Genomic DNA, 8,731 nt, shown 5'->3' with positions numbered 1-8,731 from the left:
AATAAAGTGATGGAAGGGGTCATCAACACCACTATCAAGCAACACTTGCTTAGCAATAACCTGCTCACTGATGCTCAGTTTGGTTCCATCAGGGCCACTCAGCTCCTGACCTCATTACACACTTGGTTCAAATATGGACAGAAGGGCCAAACTCCCGAGGTGAGGAGAGAATGACTGCCCTTGACATCAAAGCAGCATTTTACCGAGTGTGGTTTCAAAGAGCCCTAGCAAAAATGAGTCAATGGGAATCGGAGGAAAACTCTCCACTGGTTGGAGTCATACCTAGCACAAAGGAAGATGGTTGTGGTTGTTGGAGGTCAATCAGCTCAGTTCCAGGACATCACTGCAGGAGTTCCTCAGGGTAGTGTCCTAGGCCCAACCATCTTCAGCTGCTTCATCAATGAACTTTCTTCCATCATAACGTCAGAAGTGGGGATGTTCGCTGATGATTGCACAATGTTCAGGACCATTCGCGACTCCTCAGATACCAAAGCAGTCCTTGCCCAAATGCAGCAAGACCTGGACAATATCTAGGCTTGGGCTGACAATGGCACGTAACAGTCACGCCACACAAGTGCCAGGCAATGACCATCTCCAACAAGAGAGAATCAAACCATCACCCATTGACATTCAATGGCATCACCATCACTGTATCCCCCACTATCAACATCCTGTGGGTTACCATTGACCAGAAACTGAACTGGACTAGCTCCATAAATACTATGGCTAAAAGAGCAGGTCAGAGGCTAGGAATCCTGCAGCAAGTAACTCACCTCCTGACTCCCCAAAGCCTGTCCACCATCTACAAGGCACAAGTCAGGAGTGTGATGGAGCATTCTCCACTTGCCTGGATGAGTGCAGCTCCAACAACACTCAAGAAGCTTGACACCATCCAGGACAAAGCAGCCCACTTGATTGGCACCCCATATACAAACATCCACTCCCTCCACCACCAACACACAGCAGCAGTGTGTACCATCTACAAGATGAACTGCAGAAACTCACAAGGGCTCAGTTGGCAGCACCTTCCAAACCTATGACCACTACCATCTAGAGGACAAAGGCAGCAAATATCTGGGAACACCACTAACTGGATGTTCCCCTCCAAGTGACTCACCATCCTGACTTGGAAATATATCGCCTTTCCTTCACTGTCACTGAGTCAAAATCCTGGAACTCCCTCCCTACACAACATGGACTGCAGCGGTTCAAGAAGGCAGCTTAGCACCACCTACTCAAGGGCAATTAGGGGTTGCAATAAATGCTGGCCTAGCCAGTGACCCCCACATCCCGTAAATGAATAAAATTATTTATTTTTTTTAAAAAACCCTCATTTTCAAAATGCCTATCTTTGCTCCACCATAGTCCCGATCGTGCTATGAGCTTCATTGTAACATCACTCTGCTGCAGTCTGAGGCCACTGCACGGGCATCATCAACCACATCCTCTGTGAGTAACCCTTGTCCCAAAGGGCCCAACCCTGCAGCCTCTCTGGATCCTGAAAGCTGTCAGGGATCTGAGACCAGATAAGGGTGTAGGAGTCATGGGCACAAACCTGTATGATGTGTTTGTGGTGGTCGCACACCAGCTGAACATTCAGCGAGTGGAAGTCCTTGTGGTTGACGTAGTTGGCTGCTTGGATAAGCACCACGTGAGTGCAGTCGATTGCACCCTTCGCCTGTGTGACAACCTGAGATCTGCACAAATCCCAGTGCTCTTGCCCCCTGGCTTTCCTGATCCCGGGCGAAATGCACAAAGTTCTTGCCTTCGCGAAGATGGCGTCCATGACCTCATGGATACACTTGTGCGTGGAGACTTGCAAGATTCCACATAGGTCACCTGTGGAGCCCTGGAAGGAGCCACTGCCTTAAAAATTGAGCACCGTGGTCACTTTCATAGCCACTGGCAGTGGATGCCCTCCATGTCCCCGTGGTGCCAAATCCTGCAGCAGGTGGCATACGTGACCGACTGATTCAGTAGACATACACAGTCTTCAGTGAAACTCGGTCATCTGCAGGAATGACAGGCACCGTCTATAGACCCTGGGTCTAATGAGACGCCTACGAGCGATGGCTAGCTGTGGATCTTCAGCTGTGTGTGCAGCAGGCCCTGCCACCCCTTCATCTTGAGAGAGGTGCACCTCCCTTTGCAGAGCCAGGTGCCTCTGCTGCTCTCTTCTTTTTCTCTGGTCCCTGTGAGCCATGAGGCATACCACTAAATCACCAGGCTCCATGATCCTGATGTTCTGCTCCTGTGGGATCAAACAGAGAGACACATGGGTTAGCATATGTTTCCTAAGAACCTCTCTTGGTTAAGTCTGAAGGCCCCTTCACACATGCAGGAGAGTGCTGACCACCACTTGGATGCCAGTGTGTAGTGCGCTGATTGGCTGACCGAAGCCCCACTCACCTCCACCCCACTCCGCTTGACCGATTGGCAGTAGCTTCAGCCACTGGACTGCATGCTGTGCTCTCAGCTCAGACGCAGGCATTCTCCCAACCCGCACTGTAAGGCTGCACTGTTACCTTGAACCATGATGGATACTGGTCCAAACATTAATAAAGACATTGCAAGGAACTGTGAGCGCCTCCACCGATGACTGCCCCATGACCACCTTTCACAAGGGGATTGTACAGCTTGCCCAGTCAGCCAATTGCTCTTCTGCCCCCTAAAACACACATTAATTTGCAGTCTGCGCCCAAGGGGTGAAAAGTTCTGGAGCATTTGGTGGCATATTCATACTTATGTGTTGCTTGAGTGGGGAGAAAAGCTTCAGAGGCCTGACTCCAAGCATGTCAATGGAGCTGCAGCTGAACGGTCTCAGCTGTGGAAGAATGCTCATTTTTGACAAGCTTTTCCCAGCGCCTGGCTGCTTCCCTCATCCTCCCATCCCCCCACCTCCTTCAGTCTGTGCTACCTTTCCCTCCACTCAACACCCTCCCCCCCCAACCTGACCCGCACTGGAGCCCTTGCCCCGGCACAGCACTGAAAGCCAGCTCGCTTGTGCCCCCCACAAATGCGCAGCGCCTCTTCCTTGATGTCCTACAGGTAATGCTTATCAGTGCTGCACTCACCTCCGAGTTCCCTTCAAAGTTCAGCTCTCCAGATGCATGTCTTTTAAAGGCAGCCGTGAAGCACACCATTCTGAAGTCGCGCCGATGTGGACGATAAGTTTGACGTGGGGGGATGTTTTTGGCAAGCAGATCTTATAATTAAACTCAAAGTATTAAAATGACGTTCCCGGTGTGGGGCGGTGAGAAACACGGCTTGCCATTGACGGGTGGAGCGGACAATCGCAAAATGGTTTCTCGACAGCATTATACTGATTTTTGGCCTTCTTGCCATATCGTACCACCCTCATCTGCCATGATGCCTGACACCAACGGGGCTAGAAAATTCCAACCATAGTTTCCACCACCAGCATTCTTTTCATTCAAAAATTAAAGTAAGGTCATACTGGAGGAGCATAACACAATACTGATTGTACGAATGCAAGAATATGGAAACATTAGCATTTTCTCCCTCTCTTTTTAAAGGTTTATGTCCCCATCACTAACTCCTTTACGATTAAATGCAATAGGGCAATTTAATGGCCATTGTCTATTCACCTCTGTCTGCAATGCTATTACATGAGAATGACTTGGGGTAACTCACTCTTCGAAAATGAGTTCTTCTCTAAAAGTGATTACATAACTTTTTGTCTCTGCCATCTCCTAATAGGCACCCTATCACTAGCAAGACAGACTACCTCAAAAATAGCAAGCATAAACATATGCTTTACCGCTTCATGAAGCTGATAGGTGTCACTCTTAGTGTGGCTATTCAATAGGGGTGATTGTGTCACTTTGTCCACAAATCATATAAACAAATGCCATGGTTGGCAAAACTATAATTTCAGATGTCTCTGCAGTGAAATTTAACCATCATATTTTATATCCCATGGCATCTGGTAATTGGTTGCACAAATTATTTAAAAAGACATGAGGTCTCATGCCATTAACTTTCTGAATGGTATTTCAAAATTAGAGCAGGGCAATTTAAAATGGCAAGCAGCAGATCATTAGAGAAGCTTGGCGACCAAAGAGGCATCAGAGAATCTGTGGTTGTTGTTTGGGCTTTAAAAAGTTTTACTTGAAAATAATAGCCAGGATTACTTAGAATGTTATTTATCTTTTATCTGCTATCTGTTTTTTTTTACTTCTTTTGCCTGTTTTCTCCCTTCCCTCCTGAAAACCCTGGAGTCTAATTGAAATATGCTTCAATGGAAGTTGGCAACTCTCATTTCCCCACAGACCCAACAGATCATTCTTCATATGTCAACTTAGACAACGATTGTGGACAAGTTATTCAACTGCACCATTAAAAGCAAATCTTTGGGAATTCTGTGAGAAGCCTCCTGCAAGCCCTGTAAGGACCTTTGGATAGATCGCTCACAGCCTAGAATCAATGGACGGAGATACACAACACATACTCCACCCACTTCCACCTTCAAATTGCAATTGGAGACCTGGAATTGTACAATCACAATCTGCATTTTACAAGTGGCACCCTGCTTGAAACAGATGGATACTCAAGACACTTACCTGGTGACTATACATAAGTTGCTTGCAGCTGGAACACAAGGATGACCATTAAGTGACTTAATACTATTTTCTGAGTCATTAATACCCCTTGTACACAAACCAGAACAAGTTAACATTGATCCTGATGGTTTAGTATGTTATGCCCAAGTAAACAAAAAGTAAATTCCTCAAATGTCATCTTCGGCTTAATTATAATACTTCCACCACAGGGTCAGCTGGTTATGGGTTCAAGCCTAAAGCCAGAGATTTGACCACATAAGACATGGAAGGTGCTAAATAAATGTAAGCTCTTTCTTTACTTAGAAACAGCAAATACTAATGGTAGTACAGCTCAAACATGTTAATGTAACAAAGAAAGCAGTCTAAAGCAGTAAGATTTTGCATAACATTGTATAGTATGTGAAACATTTTGACCAGATTTTGCTGGAGTAGGGTATCTTGTAGCATGTCCCTTTAATTAGACTTTTTCCCTCACCCTTCAGCTCGAGAGATTTTTGCTCTGTCAGGTGCTGGAAGTGCAATGGCAATGGGGCATCTAGGCCCTTGGTGGATGAAGAGACCAATAGTCTATCTACTTTACCAATGAGACTTAATGATTAAGAAAGAAATAGGGTTATTTAGAGATAAGTTGAATAGAGAGAGAGAAATAAAGAGAGAGAAAGAAAGACTGATTAAAAGAGAGAAAAAGAAAGGAAGGAAAAGTAAGAACTTAAATTTTAACAATCTCAAACAACAATTTTCTACTTGTAGGACTGAGTTAATATTGTTCCCTTACTGGGTTGGAGGGGTTAATTGGCATTGCAGGAACATAAATATCATGATTAAAAAACGTTAACTTCCAGCCCTAACTTTCCACAGTAAGTTTAGCTGGCAATTAATGTACAAATAGAGCAATTTCATGAAACTCACAGGGAGATTGAAGTCGAGATGTGGTTTTTGCAGCACTAGCCGTGCAGTGGAGCATATCAACCAGCAAACCGTGCTGATTCTAAATTCACATGGTATCTCTTCCTCGTCAGAACCTGTTGCACACTTTATATATTAATCATGGTGTGCATATTAATCTCAGCATTATTTTTGTGGCAAAATCTCAGCCCATTATTTGTTCAATTAAGGCAATATCTGTAAAGCACACATTATGTTTAGTCTTTTGAAAGATAGCTAGCATAAATACTGACAAGATCTGTTTAGAAATGCCAGGATCTGAGACGAGTTACTTTGATAAACATGTTAGGAACAGTAACAATAAAAGAAAAATGCACAAAATAATCTAATAGAAAATAAAGTGTATTTACATGGAAAAACTTTCTTGACTGGGGATAGTGAATGGCTGCACAACAATACATCAATTTATGATGTCATCACATGCAGATGATACAATGAGATTATAGGATGTCAGTTATGTCATATAGTCTGACTTTGGGCAAACAAAAATTTTAGCAACTATTTGCCTTTATGAAACCAAGAGTCAAAAATGCCTAATGCAATGCAGATGGCCCAAATTTTGGGATCAGTGACAAAGGCATGGTGCTTAATATTCACCTTCCTCCCAGCTGCCCACAAAGTTTGACTGGCTTTAGAATACAGGCTTCCTCTAATCCAACATTTCAACACGGTTCCGTCTTTTGGGCATTTGTGGCATCTGTAAGGAGGGCAAGAAACAGTGAGGCCCTTCAACCAATCAGTTTGAAGAATCCTCACTAAGACACATAGAACCAAAACTAGGCAATATAACACAGGAAACATGAATTAGATTTAAATAATATACAGAAAGCAAAATAATGTTGGGGAATACAGATGGAGTTAAGGGAGAGAAATAAAGAAACAGACAGAAGAAACATTTTAAAGACATATTTTTAAAATATCACCAGCAGTAATTTCCTACTGACAGAATGGGGGTCTAACTTTTAAAATTATTTTTTTTAGGGCTAGAGAGGTTGTTCCTCAGAAATTATCACATCAGACTTTTAAAAGCTCACTAACTTTTTCAGCTATCTTTAGTGCAGAAATCATGGGTAAGTATTGAAAGTTCACACCTTTAGTCATTAAATGCCATTTCTATCAGCAAGGACTGCCTCAGCATAGCCTGTGGAAGAATGGGTAATTTTGACAGCAAAGTCAGATTTCTGCATTTAACTGCAGATATGCAAATGGAAGAAGTTGCTCCTCCATTTACCCCGTAATAACAGGGGGTACTATTGCTATAATTACCACAAAATCAAGGCTCATGGAAAGTGGATCGTTGAGGGAAATAAACAGAACACTTTTGCAAAAGGAAAAAATGAAATATCCAAAAATTTCTTTTCTCTTACAATAACATTTATCTTTCTCCAGCTTATTTCAGACGCTAGTAATTTGACACTATTAGGTTGCTGGGTAACAAGTGATGGCTTATATCACTGAAGAATGATAAGGCTTTGAAGAGAGTGCAGAAGAAATTTACCAGAATGGCACCAGGGATAAGGGACTTCAGCTATGTGAGAGGTTGGAGAAGCAAGGGTTTTCTCCATAGAGCAGAGAATAAGACAATTCTATAGAAGTGTTCATGATAGAATAACTAGAACTATAGAATGGTTGCAACACAGGAAGCCATTCAGCTCATTGTGTCTGTGCCAGCTCTCTGAGGGAGCAACTCAGCTAGTCCCACTCTCCTGCCTTTGCCCCATAGCCCAGCAATTTTTTTCTTTTCAGCTAAATATCCAATTCTCTTTTGAAAACCATGACTGAATTTGTCTCCACCACACTCTCAGGCAGTGCCTTCCAGATCCTAAATGCTTGCAGCATAAGAGGAAAACTCGTTTTCTCATGTTGCCTCTGATCCTTCTTCCAATCACTTTAAATTGGCATCATCTGTTTCTAGACTCTTTCACCAATGTGAACAGTTTCTCCCTATGTACCCTGTCCAGACCCCCTCATGGTTTTGAACACCTCTATCAAATCTCCTTTCAACTTTCTCTTCTCTAAGCAGAACAGCCCTAGCTTCTCCAATCTATTCTCATAACTTTAATCCCTCATTCCTGGCAGCATTCTTCTGAATCTTTTCTGCACCCTCTCCAATGCCTTCACAAACTACACAAAGCATGGTGCCTGGAATTGGACACAGTTCTCCAATTGAGGTCAGACCAGTGTTTTATAATTATTCCAAAATTGTGAAATTGTTTCCAGTGGTAGAAGGATTGGTAACTAAAAGAGAGAGAATTTTGTTAATTTAGTTTATTTGGTGGGCTTTAAAAGAGCTAAAAGACAGAGATTTAAGGTAATTGGCAAAAAAAAACAATGACGTGAAGAACCATTCTGTACATAACAAGTTGTTGTGATCTAGAACGCATTAACTGAAGGAAACAGATTCACCATTCTATTCAAAAGGGAATTGGGTAAATACTTTAAAGGGGGAAAAATTACAGAGCTTCAGGAAAGAGCAGGCGGGTGAGATTAATTGAGTAGCCTTACTAAAGAGCGGTCACAGACACCATGAGGATAAATAACCTCCTGTGCTGTATCATTCTACCATTGTCTGGTTGTTTATGCTTTGCACAGGCTGAGGGTAAGAAAGAGGTTGGGGGAAGGCAGGGGTGTTTGTCTGTCTCTCTTGACAAGTTCCTCCCAATGCATAACGGGAGAATCACCTGGATGAGTTGAGGGACTGCTCCACTTTGATTTCAAGTCGCAGCACTTTGGTCAAGTGGCGCCTGTACATGTGCCTGACTCTGAAACGTGCAAAATGAAGCTCTGGGCGCAGGGGAAAACATGCAGGGGGATTAAAGCACAAAGGCGGTGCCCAGAAACCTTCTTTCAGGTCTTCTGAATGAATGTTCCTTGAACGCAGAACATAAATGCCACACTTGCAATGAACACCAATTGAAAATGATTAGGATTGCGGCCCCGGTGCTGCAGAGAGAGAGCGGGCACCTCCAGCCCCGCCCACAGCGTGTGTTGCAAGCGCTGCCCAGCCTTCGCCATTCACTGCTCCAACATCTGGCTGCAGAAGTGAGGAAAGCTGTCTAGTCTGGCACAAAAAGCCCCTAAAGACTATCTGGCGCCTCCAGGCTTGTGATGCCTCCAGTCATGCAACAAGTTCAACACGCCCTTCAAACTAAAAATTGACAAGTTTTTCTGCGCTTGGGATTCTTAAAGTGGGTGCCTTCAAA

The sequence above is a fragment of the Cetorhinus maximus genome, chromosome 6 (genome assembly GCF_964194155.1).
Source record: "Cetorhinus maximus chromosome 6, sCetMax3.hap1.1, whole genome shotgun sequence".
Lineage (NCBI taxonomy): Eukaryota > Metazoa > Chordata > Chondrichthyes > Lamniformes > Cetorhinidae > Cetorhinus > Cetorhinus maximus.
Note: the sequence above shows the minus strand (reverse complement) of the source record.